The sequence below is a fragment of the Mauremys reevesii genome, linkage group 6, assembly GCF_016161935.1.
Source record: "Mauremys reevesii isolate NIE-2019 linkage group 6, ASM1616193v1, whole genome shotgun sequence".
Taxonomy (NCBI): Eukaryota; Metazoa; Chordata; order Testudines; family Geoemydidae; genus Mauremys; species Mauremys reevesii.
This window is the reverse complement of record NC_052628.1, coordinates 113,713,908-113,731,489: the sequence shown is the minus strand read 5'-3', so window position 1 is coordinate 113,731,489 and position 17,582 is coordinate 113,713,908. Positions and strand designations below refer to the sequence as shown.

At 42.3% G+C, this 17,582-nt stretch overlaps 1 protein-coding gene across 1 annotated transcript in view; it reads right to left on the bottom strand.

The window, feature by feature from the left end:
- The window catches only part of SVEP1 (sushi, von Willebrand factor type A, EGF and pentraxin domain containing 1), a 182,207-nt gene that overhangs the window by 145,637 nt on the left and 18,988 nt on the right, over positions 1-17,582 (bottom strand). The window lies entirely within an intron of this gene.

Sequence of the window (17,582 nt, the reverse complement as noted above, 5' to 3'; positions counted from 1 at the left end):
AGGAAAAAAACCCAGACCCTCTTAGTTTGCAGAGCAGAGAAGCTCCAGCTGCTGAATCACCATTTGGGAATGTAACAACTTAAACTATTAGCAGAACAGTTAAGTCATTTCTGCCAGACCCTCAACAAACTACCACTCCAAATTAGCACCAAACTTGGCCTCCCCGCAATGTCCATTATTTTTGTTTTATCACTTAGATATACTTTTCAACAATAATGTTTATAACCCTATGAAGCAATATCTCCAAGCACTAGAGACCTAGCACGTGACTATGCAGATTGAGAACATATGCCATTATTTCCATGTTTATTTACTAAGAAGCCGAGGCCAGGAGTCAGACAGTTTTTGGTTAACTCCAGAGCGCTGAGGCACATGCAGCAGGGTTAGGCCAGTAATTATAAAATAGAAGTGGTGCCTTTGCCAATTGTTTTGCACAATACTGTGAAAGTGTTCTGTTTCGTTTTAAGTTTTTCTCTGCGTATAGTTCAATAAACTTCTGTAATCCTGATTTTATAGCCTCCTCTAGATTTTCTGAATCTTTGCCATCCCCTGTTGATTATGGTGACTACATAACATGCTCGCCCTTGTCTGCTAGCTATGAAAAAATTCTGTGGAACCTAGTAGCACTGGGAGTTCTTTTTAAATTATCTGAATAATGCAGCTGCAAAAGAAATTGAGGATTTTGTTTTATAAAGGGGTCTGGAGGGAGCAATGAGACCCACCACCCTCTGAAGTATCAGTGAGTTTGTTAGAAAATATCTGTGAGAGGCCACCACCTTCTTAGCACAACGATTGACTGGGATTTGAACTCACTTTGCCTAGCCTTGTGACATTCTACTAGCCTACATTACCTTCACCACAACAAGGCTTAATTAATTCAGACAAGTTTTAGACAGAACAATGCGGGCTTGATACTTGGCCTGGCCAATCTATGCAGAAAGTGCACACACACACACACACACACACCACACACACACACACATACACACACCATGACCTTAGCACTCCCACAGCCCAAAGGACAGTATTGACCCCATGGGGTTGATTCACTAGTTAGAGATCATCAGGATATAGCAACACTCCAGTAACCCAGCCTCCCTAGCCACACCTTTGAGACTCCTCCCTATGCTAGTTCTAGTCTAAACCATGTTAAAATTCCCCCATAAGGTCGGAATTCTCACCTGGGTCATTAAAGGATTTAAGACTCTGAAGCGCTGCCAGAGCCTAGGCACTAAAGATATCCCAATGCAATTTGTAATGTCCCGATTATTAAAACCCCCAACACAGATTTTAAAACGGAAATGAATAGACTGATGCTTCAAAAAGCCAAGCAGCCAAGCAGAGGACAGTGAAGATTTTACAAGACTTTTTGATGCTCGCTATCTCCTGCTGTACATGGTGAAACGATACGCTGTCTCCCTTAACCCCAAACCTACCTTTTGGCTTCAAGGTTTTTTTTGCCTATTTAAAGACTCCAGGATCAGGCACTCAGCAGGTCGTCTTTTCAAATGAGAGCTGTACATTTCTGGAGGCAGCAGACTCATCACAGTTCTGTCTGCATCTGCCTGTCTGAATGACTGCCTCTTTATGTGGTCTTTCCCACAAATGAACCCATCGATGTCTACAGAGATAATAAGGGTATGTCTACATCGCACACTCCTTAGAGTGGTGTGTAGAGTACACACATCACATGTCCCCCTTGCTTGGGTATAAATACCAGTGTAGGCACTGCTTAGGAGAATAAAGACATGCCTGAACCCTGTGGGTATGTCCCCTGCATGGCTCTCTACATGCCCAAGCAGTGTCTTCCCTGTCTACTCTTCTTTTGTTAGCGGTGTAGCTTCCTGCTGTTGGAGCCTGGTCCCTCTCCACTGACACATGTAGCTACACCACACAGTGTGGACACAGTCTGCCTTTCACTGCAGCGTGTCGCTACAAATACACACTGGAGCAAGTGGCAGTGTAGACCTACGCTAAAGAGTGAGAACATTCTTGCATGGCCCGTAGTATACACTCTCTGAGCATCAGTCATGATTAAATGTTAATTTAATGCCTTTACCAGTGCTTATAGTTATTCAGTCTTTGATTCCGAGCCAAAATGTCTGTTACTAAGAAACACTTTCTTCCAATTAGTTAGGTTCATGAGGTAATTAATTAATGCTGTCCCAAAATTCCTTGTGTGCTGGAAGAGTGCCACTGTTATTTCTGAGCAGGGTCCAAATATTTCTGCACTAAGTTTCTGCAGTACTCTGGACCATATATTAGTAAAGGATGCAAGCAAAAGTTTGCTAAACTGCCTCAGAGACCTACATGCAGATGAAGGTCAGTGTGTTGTGTCTCATTATATGACAGTAGACTGCAGAAGTTCTGTAAAAATAGTAAGAATAAATCAATCTACAATATCATTAATGGGGAAACTTAAGAATTTATAGACTGTTTTGTTCAAGTAGAACATTAGCAGATAATACCTTTAATACTTGTGTATCCTTTGTCCTAATGCACAAAAGGTTACTGGCAAGATTACAGCTTTAAACCACTACTTGTGTTGGGGGAATGGGTAGTGAGAGATGAAGTGCACCAATGAAGGACTCCACAACTCAGAACATTGCAGGAACAAACAACAGAACCTGATACATTTTCTAAAGGGTGTAAGGAGTACTCCCACCCCACAAGCTGGTGTGCAGAGGACAGGGATGTTAATTTCTTTCCTACTGGGGCATAAGGACTTCCCCTCCAGGGGCGGCTCCAGGCCCCAGCACGCCAAGCGCGTGCTTGGGGCGGCAAGCCGCGGGGGGGCGCTCTGCCGGTGCTGCGAGGGCGGCAGGCAGGCTGCCCTCGGCGGCTTGCCTGCGGAGGGTCCGCTGGTCCCGCAGCTTCGGCAGACCTCCCGCAGGCACCCTCCCGCAGGCAAGCCGCGGAAGGCAGCCTGCCTGCCGTGCTTGGGGCGGCAAAATTCCTAGAGCCGCCCCTGTTCCCCTCGAGGGATCTGGAACCCCTTTACCTCTTAAGTTCCTGTTAAGAGGTAGGTACGGTAATCCAGGCCCACCCACTCCACTGGGCACCAGCTCAGGGTCCTTAACCCGGGCAGACAGAATCAATCCTCCACCATTCCATGTGATCTTAGCCTGAGCGGAGACTGCAAAATTTGACCCCCAAAGTGTTGTGAAAGTGAAAGAATTGGAGTATTTACATTTCAGTAGGTGCTATTATTATTTCCTTTGTTATGCCGGTCAGACCAGAGGATTATAATGGTCCCTTCTGGTATTAAAACTATGAAAGACAGCTGGAAGTACAGAAAAAGCCATTCATCTAATTTTCTCCAAGGACCCAGTTAAAATTCCACAGTGTGGAATCACGGAGGTGATGGTTTTCCCCAGTTTCTGTCATAATGAACCATACCTCTCAACTGCCCCTCATTCTAGTACAATAAGGTATGTCACTCATTCTAGTCCTCATATTGCCCATGTTCCACAAAAATCTGGTGTCCTCTCACTTTCATTCTTGAAAATTATTTACACCAGAAATACAGGTGCACAGTAAAAGAATTAATCTCACAGCATTTTAAGTGTCTGGCATGAAGAACTTTCGTGTGTCCCTTGTTTTGACTCTGGGCCTGGGTGGGTTGAGAGGTCTGGTTATTACAATGGATTTTAACAAAGAGAAGGTTCCAGAGTTACACCGGTTTGATGGGATAGAGTGAGGGGCAGTGGCTGGGAGAAGGAAACGTAGTAAGTGATCAGTTATGTTTTCCAGAAAGGATGTGGACAAATTGGAGAGTCCAGTGGAGGGCAACAAAAATGATTAGGGGGCTGGGGCACATGACTTATGAGAAGAGGCTGAGGGAACTAGGCTTGTTTATTCTGCAGAAGAGAAGGGTGAGGGGGGATTTGATAGCAGCCTTCAACTACCTGAAGGTGGGTTCTAAAGAGGATGGAGCTCGGCTGTTCTCAGTGGTGGCAGATAACTGAACAAGGAGCAATGGTCTCAAGTTGTAGTGGGGGAGGTCTTGGTTGGATATTAGCAAACACTATTTCACTAGGAGGGTGGTGAAGCACTGGAATGGGTTCCCTAGGGAGGTAGTGGAATCTCCTTCCTTAGAGGTTTTTAAGGCCTGGCTTGACAAAGCCCTGGCTGGGATGATTTAGTTGAGGTTGGTCCTGCTTTGAGCAGGGGGTTGGATTAGGTGACCTCCTGAGGTCTCTTCCAACCCTAATCTTCTATGATTCTATGAAGCTTGGCACTTCTACTCAGAAATTAAAAACAGAAGTCTTTAAAATATGATGGCAGTCCTATTAATTTAAACTACCCACATGCTGTGTGTGTAGGTGTTTCTATGTTCCACCCACAACTGTGATTTTTCCTGCTTTTATTTTTTTGTTAGTGCTACTGAACATTTCTTTTTATATAGCATTTTGAGGCATCAATACACCTAAATCACGGTAATGATTCAAATAAAGTAAAAAAAAAAAAAGTGCTCTGCTGTTATTGTCCACACAGACATGAACCTGAGAGGAAGTCTGGAGTATTGCCCTGACAATACAGATGGAAATGCAATCCCCCAACAACAAGGGAAGAGGGCTTTCTCTGGATTGGCGGGGACACAAGATAGTAGCTCCTTTAAGAGCCTCCCCCAACTAGGAATTGAGACGGGATTAACTAGTAGGAGGGAATGGGAGGTTTCACCTGATCTGGTGGGCAGGCCAATGGGGCTCAGGGTAAGCCATTGGCCCCTGTGCACCTGAGAGAGGTTATATTAACCCCCTCCAACCTGAGACCCCTTGGGCCTGTCTTTTTTTCCACACGTTCAGGGCAATGTTATGCTGCTTGCTGCTTTGTACTGACCTAATCCCTCCAACAATCACCTATGCAAAAAAATCAGTTTGAAATGGGAGACATCTGCAAAAGTAACAGCCCAAATAACGAAGGAAAATCCTTGTTCTTTATCTTCTCACATTGTTGTTGCAGAAGCAAACTGCACACTAAATTAAGATAGAAATTTTGCATGGATGTTTATCGTGGCATTTATAAGGGAACACCCTTTGCTTGAACTTTATGGGCCTTATAACAAATTTTTTTTAGTTATTCTCAGTAGGTTTCTTTTGAGTTTATGGAAAAATATGAGAATTGCCTGGTGATGAAAACAATGAGGCAAACCCTTAGCTGCTGTAAGTAGGTGCAGCTCCATTTAAATCAATGGAGCTGCACCCATTTACACTAGCTCAGGATATGACCCAGTACCTCCAATCTCCAAGCATGTTAACCAAACACTCTCTCCTTGTGGGTAAAGATTTTGCCTTTTGTTTTAAATGTGACAAGTTCAAATTGTAATAAGGTTCTATACAGTTCAACAAAAAATAGCTATGTAGTCTTAACTTTTCCTATTAATAGTAACATGTAGTCATTTATTTTTTACCATTTTTACAGAGCAAAACTTGGAGCAAAAACATTTCACATTTAATAAAAGTTGTGGGGGGAGGAGGGGAGAAGGGGAATACTGAACAGTTGTGTTTTAAACATTAAAGGCGGCAAGTGTTGCTGTGTACAGTTAAGAAAAAGAAGGGGAATGAGCCACTCATTTCAAAGGGCCTGATCCAAAGCCCATTAAAGTTAACAGAAAGATTCCCGCTGACTTCTAATCAGGCCTAATATCTCTATCACAACAAGGCTATGGGCAAAAAACATGGCTCATTTGTTCTGCTAAAAATAAAGGTGGGGCACAGAATGGGGACCACAGCAGATGGACATAATATCCAATTTCTCTCTTTACATTCATGCAGGCCAAGTACTAAGCTGTGTTTAAACTATCACGTTGCCAGTTTATGGCGTTAAATTCATTATCTGGTTCCAGCGATTGTTATTTTAGTGTGTCTAAAGAACTGAGTCTGGATACAAATTCTGTTTTGAAGATGATGAGATCCGCATGTCCTTCTCTTCTGCATGGAGTCTGTGTGGCCAGCCCCACCTCCGAGTTGTGGTAATCACATCACTAATAAAAAAAACCCAACAACCTCCCATTCCTTTTAAAGTCTGTATTCATATAAAGCGTTAGTTTTGCTACAATCTTCTTTTCACAACGTTTATGCGGCAAAGTCAGATCACATGGGATTTGTTTTGGCATAAGCAATGTTTTCCAGAAATCTGTCAAACCCTCCCTTTAACCACATACACAGTGCCATATTAACCTCTTTTGTATTATTGTGTAAATATAAGGAGGGAGGAATCAAGAGAAAATAAGCTTTCATCAAGAACTCCCCATCTTCATGAAAGAAGTGACACATGTGTGGCTCATAATTCACTTCAGTGCCAGGAACCATTTATAATGTATGCAAAATTATTACTGTAATGGAGTACAAGATACCACTCATCTGACTTCATAATCTGAATCAGAGCCATTCCTACCATATCAAAGCACACAATAATGAAAAACATAACTAAGGCTCCCACACTGTTGCTTTAAACTAATATTTACTAGTAAATGATCTCCTGAAATCAAGGATTTACTGGCATATATTTGTTATTGCCAAAACAAAGGAATATTTCTAATATTTGCTACATTACAGTAAACCTGGTGTCATTCCACACCAGCTCAATATGGCCTTTCCTTTGCTTCCTAATTTGACAAGTAGTGTGAAGCATTATTAAATGAGTTTCCAAAGGCAAATCAGGAAAAGTTGGGTTTATATGGGCAAGTGTTTCTTTAAAATAAAAATACCTCTATATCTTTTAGCACACGTCTAAAAAACCCCCAAACAAATATCGTATAACTTTTATCTATATCCTTTTAAAACCAAAATGGCTATCACCTGATTATTTTCAAACATAACAGTAAAGATTATAAATATTTTTCTAATTCTCTTTTAAATTCCTAAAATTATGATTTTTAAATGGAAATTACCTTTCTATTATCTAAGCCGAATCCATGCATACCCTTGTCTGCATCATTTGTCAATTTTCCACACACGCCTCCCCATCAATTTATCATTGTCTCTGTGCTTAATCTTCAATATCCTCATGATATCACATCCCCATTTACATTCTTTCTGCACTTTTAATTCATAATGCCGTGTTCAAACCATTGTCTGGAAACAGTCAGACAGTATAAAGAACCAAAAAATGATGACAATGAACACTTGCACTGATGAAAAGCAGGCACGGATCCCTAGCTGGTTAGCTGGGGAAATCCTACATCCCTCTCTCTTGTTTAGGTCAGTGTATTTCTCTCCTCTCTTTCTGTTACAGTTGGTCATTTTAATACAGTATATTCATGTATAAGCCACAGTGCACTATCATAAAATATATAAACCAAAAAGCTAAAGAAAATAATCCATAGCATGATAAAATTCCACTACAGAGGAGCATTTTTAAATAAGTAAATGCACCCAGAATTTATCGCCAAGGATTCATAGATTCATAGATTCTAGGGCTGGAAGGGACCTCGAGAGGTCATCGAGTCCAGTCCCCTGCCCTCATGGCAGGATCAAATACTGTCTAGACCATCCTGGATAGACATTTATCTAACCTACTCTTAAATATCTCCAGAGATGGAGATTCCACAACCTCCCTAGGCAATTTATTCCAGTGTTTAACTACCCTGACAGTTAGGAACTTTTTCCTAATGTCCAACCTAAATCTCCCTTGCTGCAGTTTAAGCCCATTGCTTCTTGTTCTATCATTAGAGGCTAAGGTGAACAAGTTTTCTCCCTCCTCCTGATGACACCCTTTTAGATACCTCAAAACTGCTATCATGTCCCCTCTCAGTCTTCTCTTTTCCAAACTAAACAAACCCAATTCTTTCAGCCTTCCTTCGTAGGTCATGTTCTCAAGAGTTTTAATCATTCTTGTTGCTCTTCTCTGGACCCTCTCCAATTTCTCCACATCTTTCTTGAAATGCGGTGCCCAGAACTGGACACAATACTCCAGCTGAGGCCTAACCAGCGCAGAGTAGAGCGGAAGAATGACTTCTCGTGTCTTGCTCACAACACACCTGTTAATGCATCCCAGAATCACGTTTGCTTTTTTTGCAACAGTATCACACTGGTGACTCATATTTAGCTTGTGGTCCACTATGACCCCTAGATCCCTTTCTGCCATACTCCTTCCTAGACAGTCTCTTCCCATTCTGTATGTGTGAAACTGATTGTTCCTTCCTAAGTGGAGCACTTTGCGTTTGTCTTTATTAAACTTGATCCGGTTTACCTCAGACCATTTCTCCAATTTGTCCAGATCATTTTGAATTATGACCCTGTCCTCCAAAGCAGTTGCAATCCCTCCCAGTTTGGTATCGTCTGCAAACTTAATAAGCGTACTTTCTAAGCCAACATCTAAGTCGTTGATGAAGATATTGAACAGAGCTGGTCCCAAAACAGACCCCTGCGGAACCCCACTTGTTATACCTTTCCAGCAGGATTGGGAACCATTAATAACTACTCTCTGAGTACGGTTATCCAGCCAGTTATGCACCCACCTTATAGTAGCCCCATCTAAATTGTATTTGCCTCGTTTATCAATAAGAATATCATGCGTGACCATATCAAATGCCTTACTAAAGTCTAGGTATACCACATCCACCGCTTCTCTCTTATCCACAAGACTCGTTATCCTATCAAAGAAAGCTATCAGATTGGTTTGACATGATTTGTTCTTTACAAATCCATGCTGGCTATTCCCTATCACCTTACCACCTTCCAAGTATTTGCAGATGATTTCCTTAATTACTTGCTCCATTATCTTCCCTGGCACAGAAGTTAAACTAACTGGTCTGTAGTTTCCTGGGTTGTTTTTATTTCCCTTTCTATAGATGGGGACTATATTTGCCCTTTTCCAGTCTTCTGGAATCTCTCCCGTCTCCCATGATTTTCCAAAGATAATAGCTAGAGACTCAGATACCTCCTCTATTAGCGCCTTGAGTATTCTAGGATGCATTTCATCAGGCCCTGGTGACTTGCAGGCATCTAACTTTTCTAAGTGATTTTTAACTTGTTCTTTTTTTAATTTTATCTTCTAAACCTACCCCCTTCCCATAAGCATTCACTATGTTAGACATTCCTTCAGACTTCTCAGTGAAGACCGAAACAAAGAAGTCATTAAGCATCTCTGCCATTTCCAAGTTTCCTGTTACTGTTTCTCCCTCTTCACTGAGCAGTGGGCCTACCCTGTCCTTGGTCTTCCTCTTGCTTCTAATGTACTGATAAAAAGTCTTCTTGTTTCCCTTTATTCCCATAGCTAGTTTGAGCTCATTTTGTGCCTTTGCCTTTCTAATCTTGCCCCTGCATTCCTGTGTTGTTTGCCTATATTCATCCTTTGTAATCTGACCTAGTTTCCATTTCCTCACCCACCTTTTACTGGTGGGATCTCAGCCAGCTGCTGATGCTTCTCCAGTGTGGTTTTCATGGTAGTCACAAGGCAAAATGCACGGCACACTTTGGAAGCCTCAAATCCCATGCACTCTGTGACTTCCCAAGCATACTGTGCACTGGACAGTGGCTGGCTCAGCCCCACCACTTGCTACCACTACAAGTAGGAAAGTTACAGAACCTCTTCCTGAAAACTACAGCGGGCAGAGAAAGGGCCACCCAGATTCCAAAGAGGAGCAGAATCCTTCCTACAGCAAAAGATACCAGAGTAGCTGTCCTAGCATTCTTTGGATAGCCTATTGGAATCTTGACTGGTATCAAGGTTCTTCCTGTCCTACTGAGGAAACAATTGCTAATAAGACATACAAAAATCACCAGGAGCTCCCCCCCCCAAAAAAGTTCTTTTTTTATCCCCCCCCCCGCAACACACACCAAGTTTTCCTTTGCATTTCTAAGTTAGAACAACCTTGAAAAATCTCATAACAAAACTCAGTTGAGATCACCACATTTGGGTCCAAACCTTGAAAAACCAAGAGTTTTGCCCACTTACAAAGTTATAAGTCTGCTCAAGCTCACTCATGCTGAGCCCAGATGTGCTCAAAAAAACCTCTCTCAAATCTTTCAACAGACTTGGTCTGGATTTCAAGCTTGTAATGAAGCCAAAATTTCATGTGGTGTCGGGTTTCATTGCAAAGGCTTTGCACAGCTCTAATTAACATACTATTTGCTTGCAAAACTGATCTGTCGTATATTCGGATTATAATTGCTTTGTTGCATCCCTGTTAGAAATACGTTAGAAGCTTAGACAGCTTCTCGAACTATTCATCCAGATGGTACTATTTAAATTCCACACTGCTGTCATTATTCACATTCCATTCTCATGCAGCAAAAAAACAAAAAAAAAAGTCTACATATAACATATGCACTTAAATTAGCATTGTTATAAATCTTCTATTTACTAATTCATTCTTTGCCAACCACACATCTTCTGCATGAACGGCGTATGAAAAATGAAGTCCATATTTTTCAGTTAAAGAAACCATAGAAGGTACTTGTCTTATTGATGGAAGACGACTGTCATGTCATAGACAACAGGACAATGTTTAGAGGCATGATTAGATTTAACTGGTAAAGTGGCCAACTAGGGCACCACATTTGAGGTGGCATCATGTCTTTGAGAGGAGATCCAACCCATGAAGAGCTCAGTTGCAAAAGAACTCTGCTTCTGAGACCCTAACTTTAAAGAACATCACTGCAGGTGAAGGGAGGCTGTGAAGAAGATGCATTCCCTGACCTAACAAGAAAGCGAAGCTGAAGCAGATAAAGAGGTTATATTTTAGCATTCTGTGTGGCTTGGAATAGAATGAACTTAAAAATGATAGGATGGCAGCCACATTTTAGGTCTATCTCTGTGCAATGGCAGGGTGTAAAGGCAATTTTTTTTTTTTTTTTTGCTGAGCGGCAGCTGCTGTGTTTTTATTTGAGAGTCTACATAAGTTTGAAATGTGATAGGTGCACCCAAGGGAAGAGGAAGGAAACATAAGATATCTGCTTTGTTCATCTGGGGATGTTTGTGGGGTGGAAACCAAAATATTCTTCACTAGGGTTGCACATCACCGAGGGCCAGCCATGATATTAGCAGCTTCCTATGTATGCACATCTCCAGGTAGAATTTAGCACTCTGATATTTCTCTGAGTGTCTCTTTCTCCCATCATTCTGTCTCATATTTTACCTTCCATGGACTTCCTTTGTCACAGCTGTCATGGAAATCTCTGAATGTGTGTGATTCCTGTGTGGGCCATGACTCACTTAACTTTGTTTGTTTGCATAAAGCACAGAACACTCCGTCTGCTCCTCTTTATATGGCAAATCATTCACAATACTGGAGGAGGTTTAGGGCCAATTTCTGCTGCCTGATGTTGAGCATGTGGCTCTCATTTTATTTTATGGAGACTTTCTAGAGGATATTTTTGGATAATTAGGGAAGTAAAGTACTGCTTTCATTGACTTTACACAATTATTTTGTTGCCTCAGCTATAATGCTATAAACCACGTGTCTAACCACTGGCATAAATAGAATAATTTTAATTATAAAAGCACATTGTGACCAAAAGCACCCCTGTATTCACACCCTACACACTATTGTAATAATCTCTGTACAAAATATGTCTTGTGAGGTATCATTTGAAAACTAATAACTCACTGGTCAATTATATCATGGTGAAATGTAGGTAGCAACATTATACGTAAAGTTATGAAATCCCCCTATGATGCTGTTAGCACATGTTCAAAACCACTCAGCCCTGCCTAGGCAAAGGTTGTTAAACTGGTCTATCCTATCCAGAGAAATGTGGGTTTACCTCAATTGACAGGTAAGTAGTAAACAGGTCCTCAAGACAGCAAGGGGAGTAAATGAGAGTAGACAAAGCAAATTTGCATTTCAGCAAACACAGGTGGGAAGAAAGAGCATAGAGACTCCATCACCACCAGACTCCATGTCACCTCCTTTACAGTTTGAATAATCTTTGCTTTGAAGGGGTAATCTTCAGAAGAATCCACTTTCAAGGTTCACCGGACAATAAAAGAAAGGAGGCAGATAGAGCAAGAGAGAGAACTTGGGGTTTTCACCTAAGATGACAAATGCACCAGCAGCCTCTGGGAAAGATCCTGACCAAGGAAAAGATCAGTCACCATCTTGCTGGAAGACTGCAGATGAGAAAGGCCATCTTGAACAAAAGCCCTGAACTAAAACTTGGTAGATTAAGTTTTAGACTTTTAAATGCATGCTTTCACTTTTATTTACTTGTAACCATTCCTAACTTTCTTTCTTATACTTGAACTCACTTAAAATCCCATCTTCTTTTGTTAATAAACTTGTTTTATTTTCTAATATAAACCAATCCAATGCTGTGTTTAGACTGAACTATTCGGTGACTCCAGTTAAAGTAGCAAGCTGTTGAATATTGACTCTTTATGGAGCAATAAACCTTTAATATCTGAACTTTCCAAGAGAAGGCTGAACAGCGCAGAACACACATTATTGGGATAATCTGGGACTGGGAGTGTGTTGGGATCCTGCTGCAAGTAGTAGCCAAGGCTGGTGGACTGATGTATTGCTGACAGGCTGCTGGGGTCAGAGCTGCTAAACCAGGGCTGCAGCTATACAGATACTGAGCATGTGGCCTGCAGGCTGTTTGTGAGCAGCCCAAGCTGTGAACTACAACAGCAAACCTTTGAGAGGCACTCACAGTTGCTGGGCAGGTAGTGACACAGCCCGTCACTGGTCTGGATTGCACCCCGGAATGTGACGTGTATATACATTAGAGGAGGAGAACAATTTCCTATCTTGATGAAAACCCTATGCGCAAGTCATATCCTGTGAACTGAAGATGATCTACAATGGTATCACAAGCTTAAAAAATTGAAAACTAAAGGCAGCAGAATTAATCACAGTCCATCATCAAGTCCCACCAAAGCAAACTTGCCAGCAGCATTCCCATGAATAGGAGCTAGCATACAGTCTGGAAATTCCTCGTGCTTTACAAAACCATACTTATGCTCACCAGGGGAAAGTTCAATAAAAAACGCTGCAATCTACTTCAGAAAACAAGATTTCAAAATACGTTTTTCTTTTAAGGAATACACGTGACCTTTTGTCTCTCTCTCTTTCCTAAGAGGCAATACAACACTTCAGCAGATTAAGTTATATTTGCAAGAATAGGCCAATTCTATCCAAAAATACAAGTGTGCAACTTTCATTAACTTTGCCAGATGACGCACAGCAGATGGCAGAAATTGGCACTTAACTGGCATTGCATATAATACAGGATATCTCATGAAACTTTGATTTAACAGATGATTGCTGATGTGCTATTGAAATAACACTTTGTTCTGCAGTTGCCAAATGCACACTTAAAGACGTTGTGGATTTATGCTCAAGTATCAGAGAGGTAGCCGTGTTAGTCTGGTTCTGTAAAAGCAGCAAAGAATCCTGTGGCACCTTATAGACTAACAGACGTTTTGCAGCATGAGCTTTCGTGGGTGAATGCCCACTTCGTCGGTGAATGCCCACTTTCGTGGGTGAATGCCCACCAGACTAACACAGCTACCTCTCTGATACTTGACAACATGCAAGGCACTGCATTTAGCCATATGGAGTGGAAATCCATCAACCTCACGAAGAAACTTGCACAAATACAGACGGATATCATCTTCCTTTCCAAATGCAAACGGATGGACATCATACCTAATGGACTAAAGGTAAAAAATCTACTGCTATCTACATACTACACAGACCACAGTGAGAGATTATGCCATACTCTATCAAAGAAACTGAGGAACCACCTGATCAGCATCCTATACAGCAAACAGGAAAACATCAAAAAAGAGCTCTCCAACCTGGAGACTCTCATCTATAACCAAACTTCCATACAAACGGACTTCACTAAAATAAGACAGGAGATCTACATTACTCACTTCACCTCTCTACAAAGGAAAAAGGACTGTAAGCTGTCTAAACTCCTACCTGCCACATGGGGCCACAACCGTGGTACCCCTAACCCACCCAGCAATATCGTCAATCTATCCAACCACACACTCAGCCCAGAAGAACAGTCTGTCCTATCTCGGGGACTCTCCTTCTGCCCTGCCACCCCCACCAACATGATACAGTTCTGCGGCGATCTGGAAGCCTACTTTCGCCGTCTCCGACTCAAAGAATACTTTCAGAACAACACTGAACAGCGCACTGATACACAGTTACCCTCCCACCAACAGCACAAGAAGAAGAACTCCACATGGACTCTTCCTGAGGGTCGAAATGACAATCTGGACCTATACATTGATTGCTTCCGCCGACGTGCACAGGCAGAAATTGTAGAAAAACAACATCGCTTGCCTCACAACCTAAGTCGTGCAGAACGCAATGCCATCCACAGCCTCAGAAACCATCCTGACATTATAATCAAAGAGGCTGATAAAGGAGGTGCTGTTGTCATCATGAACAGGTCTGACTACCAAAAGGAGGCCGCCAGACAACTCTCCAATACCAAATTTTACAGGCTACTTCCCTCAGATCCCACTGAGGAATACACTAAGAAACTGCACCATCTACTCAGGACACTCCCTACACTAACACCAGAACAAATCAACATACCCTTAGAGCCCCGACCAGGGTTATTCTATCTACTACCCAAGATCCACAAACCCGGAAATCCTGGACGCCCCATCATCTCGGGCATTGGAACTCTCACTGAAGGACTGTCTGGATATGTGGACTCTCTGCTCAGACCCTACGCCACCAGCACTCCCAGCTATCTCCGTGACACTACTGATTTCCTGAGGAAACTACAATGCATTGGTGACCTTCCAGAAAACACCATCCTAGTCACCATGGATGTAGAGGCTCTCTACACAAACATCCCACACACTGATGGAATATAAGCTGTTAGGAACAGTATCCCTGATGATGCCACAGCACAACTGGTTGCTGAGCTCAGTGCCTTTAACCTCACACACAACTATTTCAAATTTGATGACAATATATATCTCCAGATCAGTGGCACCGCTATGGGCACCCGCATGGCCCCACAATATGCCAATATTTTTATGGCCGACCTGGAACAACGCTTCCTCAGCTCCCGTCCACTCACACCCCTTCTCTACCTACGCTACATTGATGACATCTTCATCATCTGGACCCATGGGAAGGAGACTCTGGAAAAATTCCACCACGATTTCAACAGCTTCCACCCCTCCATCAACCTCAGCCTGGACCAATCTACACGGGAGGTCCACTTCCTAGACACCACGGTGCTAATAAGTGATGGTCACATTAACACCACCCTATACCGAAAACCTACCGACCACTATGCCTACCTTCATGCCTCCAGCTTCCATCCCGGACACACCACAAGATCCATTGTCTACAGCCAAGCACTGAGGTACAACCGTATCTGCTCTAACCCCGCAGACAGAGACCAACACCTAGAAAATCTCCACCAAGCATTCTCAAAACTACAGTACCCGCACGAGGAAATAAGGAAACAGATCAACAGAGCCAGACGTGTACCCAGAAGCCTCCTACTGCAAGACAAACCCAAGAAAGAAACCAACAGGACTCCACTGGCCATCACATACAGTCCCCAGCTAAAGCCCCTCCAACGCATCATCAGGGATCTACAACCCATCCTGGACAATGATCCCACACTTTCACAGGCCTTGGGTGGCAGGCCACTACCCGCCCACAGACAACCTGAAGCATATTCTCACCAGTAACTGCACACCGCACCATAGTAACTCTAGCTCAGGAACCAATCCATGCAACAAACCTCGATGCCAACTCTGCCCACATATCTACACCAGCAACACCAACACAGGGCCTAACCAGATCAGCCACACCATCACCGGTTCATTCACCTGCACATCCACCAATGTAATATATGCCATCATATGCCAGCAATGCCCTTCTGCTATGTACATCGGCCAAACTGGACAGTCTCTAAGGAAAAGGATAAATGGACACAAATCAGATATTAGGAATGGCAATATACAAAAACCTGTAGGAGAACACTTCAACCTCCCTGGCCACACAATAGCAGATCTTAAGGTGGCCATCTTCCAGCAAAAAAACTTTAGGACCAGACTTCTAAGAGAAACTGCTGAGCTTCAGTTCATTTGCAAATTTGACACCATCAGTTTAGGATTAAACAAAGACTGTGAATGGCTTGCCAACTACAGAACCAGTTTCTCCTCCCTTGGTTTTCACACCTCAACTGCTAGAACAGGGCCTCACCCTCCCTGATTGATCTAACCTCGTTATCTCTAGCTTGCTTCTTGCTTGCTTATATTTACCTGCCCCTGGAAATTTCCACTCTTGCATCCGACGAAGTGGGCATTCACCCACGAAAGCTCATGCTGCAAAACGTCTGTTAGTCTATAAGGTGCCACAGGATTCTTTGGTGGATTTATGCTATTTTTATTCAGGGGCACGTTCATGCTAGAGCAGACCCTTTTCAACGGAAGAGGCAAAGTGCAGGATCTGGTGATAGTTCTGTAATGACTGGCCAACCAGAAAATTCATTTGACTTCTGCAGTACTTAATAAAAAACAATATTTACCTATACAAACTACTGAGAGGTATAAGTGTTGAATACGTTTGCCATATTTTGCCATAGGAATGCTGTTTCTTGAGAAGCTGAGCCAGAAAAAATCAGATATAAAAACCCACCTTTTTAAATTGAGTTAGGATTGAGAATATATGTCACTTAAAATAACTGGTAGAATGAAATATTCTTGAAAGCAAAGAAATTTGAAGTTAAAGTGTGATATGCTCAGGTTCCTGCAGCTCCTGTTGGCCAGGAACGGCGAACCATGGCCACTGGGAGCTGCAGGGGGCCGTGCCTGCAGACGGTCAATGTAAACACATCTCGCAACCCGCCAGCAGATTACCCTGATGGGCTGCGTGCCAAAGGTTGCCGACCCCTGCGCTATACCTTACTCATTCTTCTCACAGAGATCTGAGAAGATACCCTCCATGCTTAGGTCCCAGATCTATCGGTGTCCTTCCCACTCTACCCTTTGAGCAAACAGAGGCCTGACAACAGTTACAAATGATACCGAACAACCACATAACCTTAATTTTAAAAACAAACATTATGAAACATCATGAAAGGCCATAATGTTGTTGTAATTCATATACTCAGCAGAGCAGGCTTACATTTCATGAGGCAGATGGTGAAAATTTGATTACACATGTGAGAGCTTGGAGACAGAATTAAGAATGATACAAATCAGTATTAACTTTATCTTACATTTGTTTTTCTGGTGATATTTCATTATAACTATTTCTCTTAAATAGCTTATAAATGAAATAGAAAAAAGTTAAGAAGTGTTTTGATTATTGTAAAAGCAGCAAAGAGTCCTGTGGCACCTTATAGACTAACAGACGTATTGGAGCATGAGCTTGCATCCGACAAAGTGGGTATTCACCCACGAAAGCTCATGCTCCAATACATCTGTTAGTCTATAAGGTGCCACAGGACTCTTTGCTGCTTTTACAGATCCAGACTAACATGGCTACCCCTCTGATACTTGATTATTGTGACATTTCTCTCCCATAAAAGTTAATGCAATTGGACACAACTTGTATATCCCTTTTACAAGCATATTTTCCCTTCACTTATTGTAATCATTCCATTATGTTAAAAAAGCATTCCTTAGATGATCTT